The sequence below is a fragment of the Lissotriton helveticus genome, chromosome 4_1 (genome assembly GCF_964261635.1).
Source record: "Lissotriton helveticus chromosome 4_1, aLisHel1.1, whole genome shotgun sequence".
NCBI lineage: Eukaryota > Metazoa > Chordata > Amphibia > Caudata > Salamandridae > Lissotriton > Lissotriton helveticus.
The window spans coordinates 403765779-403780488 of NC_136063.1; positions in this window are offsets into that span (position 1 = coordinate 403765779).

Consider the following 14710-nt stretch of genomic DNA (forward strand, 5'->3'; position numbering starts at 1 on the left):
CTGTGGTGGAAAGTTCTGGAGTCTGCGTGGATCAACAAATTTCAACCCACCCAGCGTTCCCCCAGGTCTCCTGAAAAAAATGGTACCTCACTTGCGTGGGTAGGCATAGTGGTTGCGACACGAAACAGCGCAAAACGCAACCTGGTCGCACCTCAATTTCCCAGTGAAATCTTGCCCTTTTTGGACAAAGAGACTACCTTTTGTTTTTGAGCCCTAGCTCTGCCAGCACCTAGGGAATTCTAGCAAACCTATAAATTTTTGACAAGTAGACACCCAGGGGAATTCAGGATGGGGTGACTCGACTGCCTACCACCAGGTTTTGTTACCCAGAATCCCTTGCAAAGCTAAGAATTTGACAAAAAAAACACATTTTCCTCACATTTCTGTGGTGGAAAGTTTTGGAGTTTGCGTGGATCAACAAATTTCCACCCACCCAGCGTTCCCCCAGGTCTCCCGAGAAAAATGGTACCTCACTTGTGTGGGTAGGCATAGTGGCTGCGACATGAAACAGCGCAAAACGCAACGTGGTTACACCTCAATTTCCCAGTGAAATCTTGCGCTTTTTGGACAAAGAGACTACCTTTTGTTTTTGAGCCCTAGCTCTGCCAGCACCTAGGGAATTCTAGCAAACCTATACATTTTTGACAAGTAGACACCCAGGGGAATTCAGGATGGGGTGACTCGACTGCCTACCACCAGGTTTTGTTACCCAGAATCCCTTTCAAAGCGAAGAATTTGACCAAAAAAACACATTTTCCTCACATTTCTGTGGTGGAAAGTTCTGGAATCTGCGTGGATCAACAAATTTCAACCCACCCAGCGTTCCCCCAGGTCTCCTGAAAAAAATGGTACCTCACTTGCGTGGGTAGGCATAGTGGTTGCGACACGAAACAGCGCAAAACGCAACCTGGTCGCACCTCAATTTCCCAGTGAAATCTTGCCCTTTTTGGACAAAGAGACTACCTTTTGTTTTTGAGCCCTAGCTCTGCCAGCACCTAGGGAAACCTAGCAAACCTATATATTTTTGAAAACTAGACACCCAGGGAAATTCAGGATGGGGTAACTCGCCTGCCTACCACCAGGTTTTGTTACCCAGAATCCCTTGCAAAGCTAGGAATTTGACCAAAAAAAACAATTTTTTTCCGCATTTCTGTGGTGGAAAGTTCTGGAATCTGCGTGGATCAACAAATTTCCACCCACCCAGCGTTCCCCCAGGTCTCCCGAAAAAAATGGTACCTCACTTGCGTGGGTAGGCATAGTGGCTGCGGCACGAAACAGCGCAAAACGCAACGTGGTCGCACCTCAATTTCCCAGTGAAATCTTGCGCTTTTTGGACAAAGAGACTACATTTTGTTTTTGAGCCCTAGCTCTGCCGGCACCTAGGGAAACCTAGCAAACCTATACATTTTTGAAAAGTAGACACCAAGGGGAATTCAGGATGGGGTGACATGACTGCCTACCACGAGGTTTTGTTACCCAGAATCCCTTGCAAAGCTAAGAATTTGAAAAAAAAATACATTTTCCTCACATTTCTGTGGTGGAAAGTTCTGGAATCTGCGTGGATCAACAAATTTCCACCCACCCAGCGTTCCCCCAGCTCTCCCGAAAAAAATGGTACCTCACTTGCGTGGGTAGGCATAGTGGCTGCGACACGAAACAGCGCAAAACGCAACGTGGTCGCACCTCAATTTCCCAGTGAAATCTTGCGCTTTTTGGACAAAGAGACTACGTTTTGTTTTTGAGCCCTAGCTCTGCCAGCACCTAGGGAATTCTAGCAAACCTATACATTTTTGACAAGTAGACACCCAGGGGAATTCAGGATGGGGTGACTCGACTGCCTACCACCAGGTTTTGTTACCCAGAATCCCTTGCAAAGCTAAGAATTTGACAAAAAAACACATTTTCTTCACATTTCTGTGGTGGAAAGTTCTGGAATCTGCGTGGATCAACAAATTTCCACCCACCCAGTGTTCCCCTAGGTCTCCCGAAAAAAATGGTACCTCACTTGCGTGGGTAGGCATAGTGGCTGCGACATGAAACAGCGCAAAACGCAACGTGGTCGCACCTCAATTTCCCAGTGAAATCTTGCCCTTTTTGGACAAAGAGACTACCTTTTGTTTTTTAGCCCTAGCTCTGCCAGCACCCAGGGAAACCTAGCAAACCTATACATTTTTGAAAACTAGACACCCAGGGGAATTCAGGATGGGGTGACTCGACTGCCTACCACCAGGTTTTGTTACCCAGAATCCCTTGCAAAGCTAGGAATTTGACAAAAAAAACACATTTTCCTCACATTTCTGTGGTGGAAAGTTCTGGAATCTGCGTGGATCAACAAATTTGAACCCACCCAGGGTTCCCCCAGGTCTCCCGAAATAAATGGTACCTCACTTGCGTGGGTAGGCATAGTGGCTGCGACACAAAACAGCGCAAAACGCAACGTGGTCGCACCTCAATTTCCCAGTGAAATCTTGCCCTTTTTGGACAAAGAGACTACCTTTTGTTTTTGAGCCCTAGCTCTGCCAGCACCTAGGGAAACCTAGAAAACCTATACATTTTTGAAAAGTAGACACCCAGGGGAATTCAGGATGGGGTGACTCGACTGCCTACCACCAGGTTTTGTTACCCAGAATCCCTTGCAAAGCTAAGAATTTGACAAAAAAAACACATTTTCCTCACATTTCTGTGGTGGAAAGTTCTGGAATCTGCGTGGATCAACAAATTTGAACCCACCCAGCGTTGCCCCAGGTCTCCCGAAAAAAACTGGTACCTCACTTGCCTGGGTGTTCATAGTGGCTGCGACACGAAACAGCGCAAAACGCAACGTGGTCGCACCTCAATTTCCCAGTGAAATCTTGCCCTTTTTGGACAAAGAGACTACCTTTTGTTTTTGAGCCCTAGCTCTGCCAGCACCTAGGGAAACCTAGCAAACCTATAAATTTTTGAAAAGTAGACACCCAGGGGAATTCAGGATGGGGCGACTCGACTGCCTACCACCAGGCTTTCTTACCCAGAATCCCTTGCAAAGCTAAGAATGTGACAAAAAAACCACATTTTCCTCACATTTCTGTGGTGGAAAGTTCTGGAATCTGCGTGGATCAACAAATTTCCACCCACCCAGCGTTCCCCCAGGTCTTCCAAAACAAATGGTACCTCACTTGCGTGGGTAGGCATAGTGGCTGCGACATGAAACAGCGCAAAACGCAACGTGGTCGCACCTCAATTTCCCAGTGAAATCTTGCGCTTTTTGGACAAAGAGAACACCTTTTGTTTTTGAGCCCTAGCTCTGCCAGCACCTATGGAAACCTAGCAAACCTATACATTTTTGAAAAGTAGACACCCAGGGAAATTTAGGATGGGGTGACTCGACTGCCTACCACCAGGTTTTGTTACCCAGAATCCCTTGCAAAGCTAAGAATTTGATTAAAAAAAACACATTTTCCTCACATTTCTGTGGTGGAAAGTTCGGGAATCTGCGTGGATCAACAAATTTCCACCCACCCAGCGTTCCCCCAGGTCTCCCGAGAAAAATGGTACCTCACTTGTGTGGGTAGGCATAGTGGCTGCGACATGAAACAGCGCAAAGCGCAACGTGGTTAAACCTCAATTTCCCAGTGAAATCTTGCGCTTTTTGGACAAAGAGACTACCTTTTGTTTTTGAGCCCTAGCTCTGCCAGCACCTAGGGAAACCTAGCAAACCTATACATTTTTGAAAAGTAGACACCCAGGGGAATTCAGGATGGGGTGACTCGACTGCCTACCACCAGGTTGTGTTACCCAGAATCCCTTTCAAAGCGAAGAATTTGACAAAAAAAACACATTTTCCTCACATTTCTGTGGTGGAAAGTTCTGGAATCTGCGTGGATCAACAAATTTCAACCCACCCAGCGTTCCCCCAGGTCTCCTGAAAAAAATGGTACCTCACTTGCGTGGGTAGGCATAGTGGTTGCGACACGAAACAGCGCAAAACGCAACCTGGTCGCACCTCAATTTCCCAGTGAAATCTTGCCCTTTTTGGACAAAGAGACTACCTTTTGTTTTTGAGCCCTAGCTCTGCCAGCACCTAGGGAAACCTAGCAAACCTATATATTTTTGAAAACTAGACACCCAGGGAAATTCAGGATGGGGTAACTCGCCTGCCTACCACCAGGTTTTGTTACCCAGAATCCCTTGCAAAGCTAGGAATTTGACAAAAAAACCCAAAGTTTTTTCGCATTTCTGTGGTGGAAAGTTCTGGAATCTGCGTGGATCAACAAATTTCCACCCACTCAGCGTTCCCCCAGCTCTCCCGAAAAAAATGGTACCTCACTTGCGTGGGTAGGCATAGTGGCTGCGACACGAAACAGCGCAAAATGCAACGTGGTCGCACCTCAATTTCCCAGTGAAATCTTGCGCTTTTTGGACAAAGAGACTACGTTTTGTTTTTGAGCCCTAGCTCTGCCGGCACCTAGGGAAACCTAGCAAACCTATACATTTTTGAAAACTAGACACCCAGGGCAATTCAGGATGGGGTGACTCGACTGCCTACCACCCGGTTTTGTTACCCAGAATCCCTTGCAAAGCAAAGAATTTGACAAAAAAAAAAATTTCCTCACATTTCTGTGGTGGAAAGTTCTGGAGTCTGCGTGGATCAACAAATTTCCACCCACCCAGCGTTCCCCCAGGTCTCCCGAGTAAAATGGTACCTCACTTGTGTGGGTAGGCATAGTGGCTGCGACACGAAACAGCGCAAAACGCAACGTGGTTACACCTCAATTTCCCAGTGAAATCTTGCGCTTTTTGGACAAAGAGACTACCTTTTGTTTTTGAGCCCTAGCTCTGCCAGCACCTAGGGAAACCTAGCAAACCTATACATTTTTGAAAAGTAGACACCCAGGGGAATTCAGGATTGGGTGACTCGACTGCCTACCACCAGGTTGTGTTACCCAGAATCCCTTGCAAAGCTAGGAATTTGACAAAAAAAACACATTTTCCTCACATTTCTGTGGTGGAAAGTTCTGGAATCTGCGTGGATCAACAAATTTGAACCCACCCAGCGTTCCCCCAGGTCTCCCGAAATAAATGGTACCTCACTTGCGTGGGTAGGCATAGTGGCTGCGACACGAAACAGCGCAAAACGCAACGTGGTCGCACCTCAATTTCCAAGTGAAATCTTGCGCTTTTTGGACAAAGAGACTACCTTTTGTTTTTGAGCCCTTGCTCTGCCAGCACCTAGGGAAACCTAGAAAACCTATACATTTTTTAAAAGTAGACACACAAGGGAATTCAGGATGGGGTGACTCGACTGCCTACCACCAGGTTTTGTTACCCAGAATCCCTTGCAAAGCTAAGAATTTGACAAAAAAAAACACATTTTCCTCACATTTCTGTGGTGGAAAATTCTGGAATCTGCGTGGATCAACAATTGTGAACCCACCCATCGTTCCCCCAGGTCTCCCGACAAAAATGGTACCTCACTTGCGTGGGTAGGCATAGTGGCTGCGACACGAAACAGCGCAAAACGCAACGTGGTCGCACCTCAATTTCCCAGTGAAATCTTGCCCTTTTTGGACAAAGAGACTACCTTTTGTTTTTGAGCCCTAGCTCTGCCAGCACCTAGTGAAACCTAGAAAACCTATACATTTTTGAAAAGTAGACACCCAGGGGAATTCAGGATGGGGTGAGTCGACTGCCTACCACCAGGTTTTGTTACCCAGAATCCCTTGCAAAGCTAAGAATTTGACAAAAAAACACATTTTCCTCACATTTCTGTGGTGGAAAGTTCTGGAATGTGCGTGGATCAACAAATTTGAACCCACCCAGCGTTCCCCCAGGTCTCCCGAAAAAAACTGGTACCTCACTTGCGTGGGTGTTCATAGTGGCTGCGACACGAAACAGCGCAAAACGCAACGTGGTCGCACCTCAATTTCCCAGTGAAATCTTGCCCTTTTTGGACAAAGAGACTACCTTTTGTTTTTGAGCCCTATCTCTGCCAGCACCTAGGGAAACCTAGCAAACCTATACATTTTTGAAAAGTAGACACCCAGGGGAATTCAGGATGGGGCGACTCGACTGCCTACCACCAGGCTTTCTTACCCAGAATCCCTTGCAAAGCTAAGAATGTGACAAAAAAAACACATTTTCCTCACATTTCTGTGGTGGAAAGTTCTGGAATCTGCGTGGATCAACACATTTCCACCCACCCAGCATTCCCCCAGGTCTTCCAAAACAAATGGTACCTCACTTGCGTGGGTAGGCATAGTGGCTGCGACATGAAACAGTGCAAAACGCAACGTGGTCGCACCTTAATTTCCCAGTGAAATCTTGCGCTTTTTGGACAAAGAGAACACCTTTTGTTTTTGAGCCCTAGCTCTGCCAGCACCTAGGGAAACCTAGCAAACCTATAAATTTTTGAAAAGTAGACACCCAGGGAAATTCAGGATGGGGTAACTCGACTGCCTACCACCAGGTTTCGTTACCCAGAATCCCTTGCAAAGCTAGGAATTTGACAAAAAACACATTTTCCTCACATTTCTGTGGTGGAAAGTTCTGGAATCTGCGTGGATCAACAAATTTGAACCCACCCAGCGTTCCCCCAGGTCTCCCGAAATAAATGGTACCTCACTTGCGTGGGTAGGCATAGTGGCTGCGACACGAAACAGCGCAAAACGCAACGTGGTCGCACCTCAATTTCCAAGTGAAATCTTGCGCTTTTTGGACAAAGAGACTACCTTTTGTTTTTGAGCCCTTGCTCTGCCAGCACCTAGGGAAACCTAGAAAACCTATACATTTTTTAAAAGTAGACACACAGGGGAATTCAGGATGGGGTGACTCGACTGCCTACCACCAGGTTTTGTTACCCAGAATCCCTTGCAAAGCTAAGAATTTGACAAAAAAAACCACATTTTCCTCACATTTCTGTGGTGGAAAATTCTGGAATCTGCGTGGATCAACAATTGTGAACCCACCCATCGTTCCCCCAGGTCTCCCGACAAAAATGGTACCTCACTTGCGTGGGTAGGCATAGTGGCTGCGACACGAAACAGCGCAAAACGCAACGTGGTCGCACCTCAATTTCCCAGTGAAATCTTGCCCTTTTTGAACAAAGAGACTACCTTTTGTTTTTGAGCCCTAGCTCTGCCAGCACCTAGGGAAACCTAGAAAACCTATACATTTTTGAAAAGTAGACACCCAGGGGAATTCAGGATGGGGTGACTCGACTGCCTACCACCAGGTTTTGTTACCCAGAATCCCTTGCAAAGCTAAGAACTTGACAAAAAAAAAACATTTTCCTCACATTTCTGTGGTGGAAAGTTCTGGAATCTGCGTGGATCAACAAATTTGAACCCACCCAGCGTTCCCCCAGGTCTCCCGAAAAAAACTGGTACCTCACTTGCGTGGGTGTTCATAGTGGCTGCGACACGAAACAGCGCAAAACGCAACGTGGTCGCACCTCAATTTCCCAGTGAAATCTTGCCCTTTTTGGACAAAGAGACTACCTTTTGTTTTTGAGCCCTAGCTCTGCCAGCACCTAGGGAATTCTAGCAAACCTATAAATTTTTGACAAGTAGACACCCAGGGGAATTCAGGATGGGGTGACTCGACTGCCTACCACCAGGTTTTGTTACCCAGAATCCCTTGCAAAGCTAAGAATTTGACAAAAAAAACACATTTTCCTCACATTTCTGTGGTGGAAAGTTCTGGAGTTTGCGTGGATCAACAAATTTCCACCCACCCAGCGTTCCCCCAGGTCTCCCGAGAAAAATGGTACCTCACTTGTGTGGGTAGGCATAGTGGCTGCGACATGAAACAGCGCAAAACGCAACGTGGTTACACCTCAATTTCCCAGTGAAATCTTGCGCTTTTTGGACAAAGAGACTACCTTTTGTTTTTGAGCCCTAGCTCTGCCAGCACCTAGGGAAACCTAGCAAACCTATACATTTTTGAAAAGTAGACACCCAGGGGAATTCAGGATGGGGTGACTCGACTGCCTACCACCAGGTTGTGTTACCCAGAATCCCTTTCAAAGCGAAGAATTTGACCAAAAAAACACATTTTCCTCACATTTCTGTGGTGGAAAGTTCTGGAATCTGCGTGGATCAACAAATTTCAACCCACCCAGCGTTCCCCCAGGTCTCCTGAAAAAAATGGTACCTCACTTGCGTGGGTAGGCATAGTGGTTGCGACACGAAACAGCGCAAAACGCAACCTGGTCGCACCTCAATTTCCCAGTGAAATCTTGCCCTTTTTGGACAAAGAGACTACCTTTTGTTTTTGAGCCCTAGCTCTGCCAGCACCTAGGGAAACCTAGCAAACCTATATATTTTTGAAAACTAGACACCCAGGGAAATTCAGGATGGGGTAACTCGCCTGCCTACCACCAGGTTTTGTTACCCAGAATCCCTTGCAAAGCTAGGAATTTGACCAAAAAAAACAATTTTTTTCCGCATTTCTGTGGTGGAAAGTTCTGGAATCTGCGTGGATCAACAAATTTCCACCCACCCAGCGTTCCCCCAGGTCTCCCGAAAAAAATGGTACCTCACTTGCGTGGGTAGGCATAGTGGCTGCGGCACGAAACAGCGCAAAACGCAACGTGGTCGCACCTCAATTTCCCAGTGAAATCTTGCGCTTTTTGGACAAAGAGACTACATTTTGTTTTTGAGCCCTAGCTCTGCCGGCACCTAGGGAAACCTAGCAAACCTATACATTTTTGAAAAGTAGACACCAAGGGGAATTCAGGATGGGGTGACGTGACTGCCTACCACGAGGTTTTGTTACCCAGAATCCCTTGCAAAGCTAAGAATTTGAAAAAAAAATACATTTTCCTCACATTTCTGTGGTGGAAAGTTCTGGAATCTGCGTGGATCAACAAATTTCCACCCACCCAGCGTTCCCCCAGCTCTCCCGAAAAAAATGGTACCTCACTTGCGTGGGTAGGCATAGTGGCTGCGACACGAAACAGCGCAAAACGCAACGTGGTCGCACCTCAATTTCCCAGTGAAATCTTGCCCTTTTTGGACAAAGAGACTACCTTTTGTTTTTTAGCCCTAGCTCTGCCAGCACCCAGGGAAACCTAGCAAACCTATACATTTTTGAAAACTAGACACCCAGGGGAATTCAGGATGGGGTGACTCGACTGCCTACCACCAGGTTGTGTTACCCAGAATCCCTTTCAAAGCGAAGAATTTGACAAAAAAAACACATTTTCCTCACATTTCTGTGGTGGAAAGTTCTGGAATCTGCGTGGATCAACAAATTTCAACCCACCCAGCGTTCCCCCAGGTCTCACGAAAAAAATGGTACCTCACTTGCGTGGGTAGGCATAGTGGCTGCGACACGAACCAGCGCAAAACGCAACCTGGTCGCACCTCAATTTCCCAGTGAAATCTTGCCCTTTTTGGACAAAGAGACTACCTTTTGTTTTTGAGCCCTAGCTCTGCCAGCACCTAGGGAAACCTAGCAAACCTAGATATTTTTGAAAACTAGACACCCAGGGAAATTCAGGATGGGGTAACTCGACTGCCTACCACCAGGTTTTGTTACCCAGAATCCCTTGCAAAGCTAAGAATTTGACAAAAAAACACATTTTCCTCACATTTCTGTGGTGGAAAGTTCTGGAATCTGCGTGGATCAACAAATTTGAACCCACCCAGCGTTCCCCCAGGTCTCCCGAAAAAAACTGGTACCTCACTTGCCTGGGTGTTCATAGTGGCTGCGACACGAAACAGCGCAAAACGCAACGTGGTCGCACCTCAATTTCCCAGTGAAATCTTGCCCTTTTTGGACAAAGAGACTACCTTTTGTTTTTGAGCCCTAGCTCTGCCAGCACCTAGGGAAACCTAGCAAACCTATACATTTTTGAAAAGTAGACACCCAGGGGAATTCAGGATGGGGAGACTCGACTGCCTACCACCAGGCTTTCTTACCCAGAATCCCTTGCAAAGCTAAGAATGTGACAAAAAAACCACATTTTCCTCACATTTCTGTGGTGGAAAGTTCTGGAATCTGCGTGGATCAACAAATTTCCACCCACCCAGCGTTCCCCCAGGTCTTCCAAAACAAATGGTACCTCACTTGCGTGGGTAGGCATAGTGGCTGCGACATGAAACAGCGCAAAACGCAACGTGGTCGCACCTCAATTTCCCAGTGAAATCTTGCGCTTTTTGGACAAAGAGAACACCTTTTGTTTTTGAGCCCTAGCTCTGCCAGCACCTATGGAAACCTAGCAAACCTATACATTTTTGAAAAGTAGACACCCAGGGAAATTTAGGATGGGGTGACTCGACTGCCTACCACCAGGTTTTGTTACCCAGAATCCCTTGCAAAGCTAAGAATTTGATTAAAAAAAACACATTTTCCTCACATTTCTGTGGTGGAAAGTTCGGGAATCTGCGTGGATCAACAAATTTCCACCCACCCAGCGTTCCCCCAGGTCTCCCGAGAAAAATGGTACCTCACTTGTGTGGGTAGGCATAGTGGCTGCGACATGAAACAGCGCAAAGCGCAACGTGGTTACACCTCAATTTCCCAGTGAAATCTTGCGCTTTTTGGACAAAGAGACTACCTTTTGTTTTTGAGCCCTAGCTCTGCCAGCACCTAGGGAAACCTAGCAAACCTATACATTTTTGAAAAGTAGACACCCAGGGGAATTCAGGATGGGGTGACTCGACTGCCTACCACCAGGTTGTGTTACCCAGAATCCCTTTCAAAGCGAAGAATTTGACAAAAAAAACACATTTTCCTCACATTTCTGTGGTGGAAAGTTCTGGAATCTGCGTGGATCAACAAATTTCAACCCACCCAGCGTTCCCCCAGGTCTCCTGAAAAAAATGGTACCTCACTTGCGTGGGTAGGCATAGTGGTTGCGACACGAAACAGCGCAAAACGCAACCTGGTCGCACCTCAATTTCCCAGTGAAATCTTGCCCTTTTTGGACAAAGAGACTACCTTTTGTTTTTGAGCCCTAGCTCTGCCAGCACCTAGGGAAACCTAGCAAACCTATATATTTTTGAAAACTAGACACCCAGGGAAATTCAGGATGGGGTAACTCGCCTGCCTACCACCAGGTTTTGTTACCCAGAATCCCTTGCAAAGCTAGGAATTTGACAAAAAAAACCAAAATTTTTTCGCATTTCTGTGGTGGAAAGTTCTGGAATCTGCGTGGATCAACAAATTTCCACCCACTCAGCGTTCCCCCAGCTCTCCCGAAAAAAATGGTACCTCACTTGCGTGGGTAGGCATAGTGGCTGCGACACGAAACAGCGCAAAATGCAACGTGGTCGCACCTCAATTTCCCAGTGAAATCTTGCGCTTTTTGGACAAAGAGACTACGTTTTGTTTTTGAGCCCTAGCTCTGCCGGCACCTAGGGAAACCTAGCAAACCTATACATTTTTGAAAACTAGACACCCAGGGCAATTCAGGATGGGGTGACTCGACTGCCTACCACCCGGTTTTGTTACCCAGAATCCCTTGCAAAGCAAAGAATTTGACAAAAAAAAGAAAATTTCCTCACATTTCTGTGGTGGAAAGTTCTGGAGTCTGCGTGGATCAACAAATTTCCACCCACCCAGAGTTCCCCCAGGTCTCCCGAGTAAAATGGTACCTCACTTGTGTGGGTAGGCATAGTGGCTGCGACACGAAACAGCGCAAAACGCAACGTGGTTACACCTCAATTTCCCAGTGAAATCTTGCGCTTTTTGGACAAAGAGACTACCTTTTGTTTTTGAGCCCTAGCTCTGCCAGCACCTAGGGAAACCTAGCAAACCTATACATTTTTGAAAAGTAGACACCCAGGGGAATTCAGGATTGGGTGACTCGACTGCCTACCACCAGGTTGTAATACCCAGAATCCCTTTCAAAGCGAAGAATTTGACAAAAAAAACACATTTTCCTCACATTTCTGTGGTGGAAAGTTCTGGAATCTGCGTGGATCAACAAATTTCAACCCACCCAGCGTTCCCCCAGGTCTCACGAAAAAAATGGTACCTCACTTGCGTGGGTAGGCATAGTGGCTGCGACACGAACCAGCGCAAAACGCAACCTGGTCGCACCTCAATTTCCCAGTGAAATCTTGCCCTTTTTGGACAAAGAGACTACCTTTTGTTTTTGAGCCCTAGCTCTGCCAGCACCTAGGGAAACCTAGCAAACCTATACATTTTTGAAAAGTAGACACCCAGGGGAATTCAGGATTGGGTGACTCGACTGCCTACCACCAGGTTGTGTTACCCAGAATCCCTTTCAAAGCGAAGAATTTGACAAAAAAAACACATTTTCCTCACATTTCTGTGGTGGAAAGTTCTGGAATCTGCGTGGATCAACAAATTTCAACCCACCCAGCGTTCCCCCAGGTCTCACGAAAAAAATGGTACCTCACTTGCGTGGGTAGGCATAGTGGCTGCGACACGAACCAGCGCAAAACGCAACCTGGTCGCACCTCAATTTCCCAGTGAAATCTTGCCCTTTTTGGACAAAGAGACTACCTTTTGTTTTTGAGCCCTAGCTCTGCCAGCACCTAGGGAAACCTAGCAAACCTATATATTTTTGAAAACTAGACACCCAGGGAAATTCAGGATGGGGTAACTCGACTGCCTACCACCAGGTTTTGTTACCCAGAATCCCTTGCAAAGCTAGGAATTTGACAAAAAAAACACATTTTCCTCACATTTCTGTGGTGGAAAGTTCTGGAATCTGCGTGGATCAACAAATTTGAACCCACCCAGCGTTCCCCCAGGTCTCCCGAAATAAATGGTACCTCACTTGCGTGGGTAGGCATAGTGGCTGCGACACGAAACAGCGCAAAACGCAACGTGGTCGCACCTCAATTTCCAAGTGAAATCTTGCGCTTTTTGGACAAAGAGACTACCTTTTGTTTTTGAGCCCTTGCTCTGCCAGCACCTAGGGAAACCTAGAAAACCTATACATTTTTTAAAAGTAGACACACAGGGGAATTCAGGATGGGGTGACTCGACTGCCTACCACCAGGTTTTGTTACCCAGAATCCCTTGCAAAGCTAAGAATTTGACAAAAAAAAACACATTTTCCTCACATTTCTGTGGTGGAAAATTCTGGAATCTGCGTGGATCAACAATTGTGAACCCACCCATCGTTCCCCCAGGTCTCCCGACAAAAATGGTACCTCACTTGCGTGGGTAGGCATAGTGGCTGCGACACGAAACAGCGCAAAACGCAACGTGGTCGCACCTCAATTTCCCAGTGAAATCTTGCCCTTTTTGGACAAAGAGACTACCTTTTGTTTTTGAGCCCTAGCTCTGCCAGCACCTAGTGAAACCTAGAAAACCTATACATTTTTGAAAAGTAGACACCCAGGGGAATTCAGGATGGGGTGAGTCGACTGCCTACCACCAGGTTTTGTTACCCAGAATCCCTTGCAAAGCTAAGAATTTGACAAAAAAAAAACATTTTCCTCACATTTCTGTGGTGGAAAGTTCTGGAATCTGCGTGGATCAACAAATTTGAACCCACCCAGCGTTCCCCCAGGTCTCCCGAAAAAAACTGGTACCTCACTTGCGTGGGTGTTCATAGTGGCTGCGACACGAAACAGCGCAAAACGCAACGTGGTCGCACCTCAATTTCCCAGTGAAATCTTGCCCTTTTTGGACAAAGAGACTACCTTTTGTTTTTGAGCCCTATCTCTGCCAGCACCTAGGGAAACCTAGCAAACCTATACATTTTTGAAAAGTAGACACCCAGGGGAATTCAGGATGGGGCGACTCGACTGCCTACCACCAGGCTTTCTTACCCAGAATCCCTTGCAAAGCTAAGAATGTGACAAAAAAAACACATTTTCCTCACATTTCTGTGGTGGAAAGTTATGGAATCTGCGTGGATCAACACATTTCCACCCACCCAGCATTCCCCCAGGTCTTCCAAAACAAATGGTACCTCACTTGCGTGGGTAGGCATAGTGGCTGCGACATGAAACAGTGCAAAACGCAACGTGGTCGCACCTTAATTTCCCAGTGAAATCTTGCGCTTTTTGGACAAAGAGAACACCTTTTGTTTTTGAGCCCTAGCTCTGCCAGCACCTAGGGAAACCTAGCAAACCTATAAATTTTTGAAAAGTAGACACCCAGGGAAATTCAGGATGGGGTAACTCGACTGCCTACCACCAGGTTTCGTTACCCAGAATCCCTTGCAAAGCTAGGAATTTGACAAAAAAAACACATTTTCCTCACATTTCTGTGGTGGAAAGTTCTGGAATCTGCGTGGATCAACAAATTTGAACCCACCCAGCGTTCCCCCAGGTCTCCCGAAATAAATGGTACCTCACTTGCGTGGGTAGGCATAGTGGCTGCGACACGAAACAGCGCAAAACGCAACGTGGTCGCACCTCAATTTCCAAGTGAAATCTTGCGCTTTTTGGACAAAGAGACTACCTTTTGTTTTTGAGCCCTTGCTCTGCCAGCACCTAGGGAAACCTAGAAAACCTATACATTTTTTAAAAGTAGACACACAGGGGAATTCAGGATGGGGTGACTCGACTGCCTACCACCAGGTTTTGTTACCCAGAATCCCTTGCAAAGCTAAGAATTTGACAAAAAAAAACACATTTTCCTCACATTTCTGTGGTGGAAAATTCTGGAATCTGCGTGGATCAACAATTGTGAACCCACCCATCGTTCCCCCAGGTCTCCCGACAAAAATGGTACCTCACTTGCGTGGGTAGGCATAGTGGCTGCGACACGAAACAGCGCAAAACGCAACGTGGTCGCA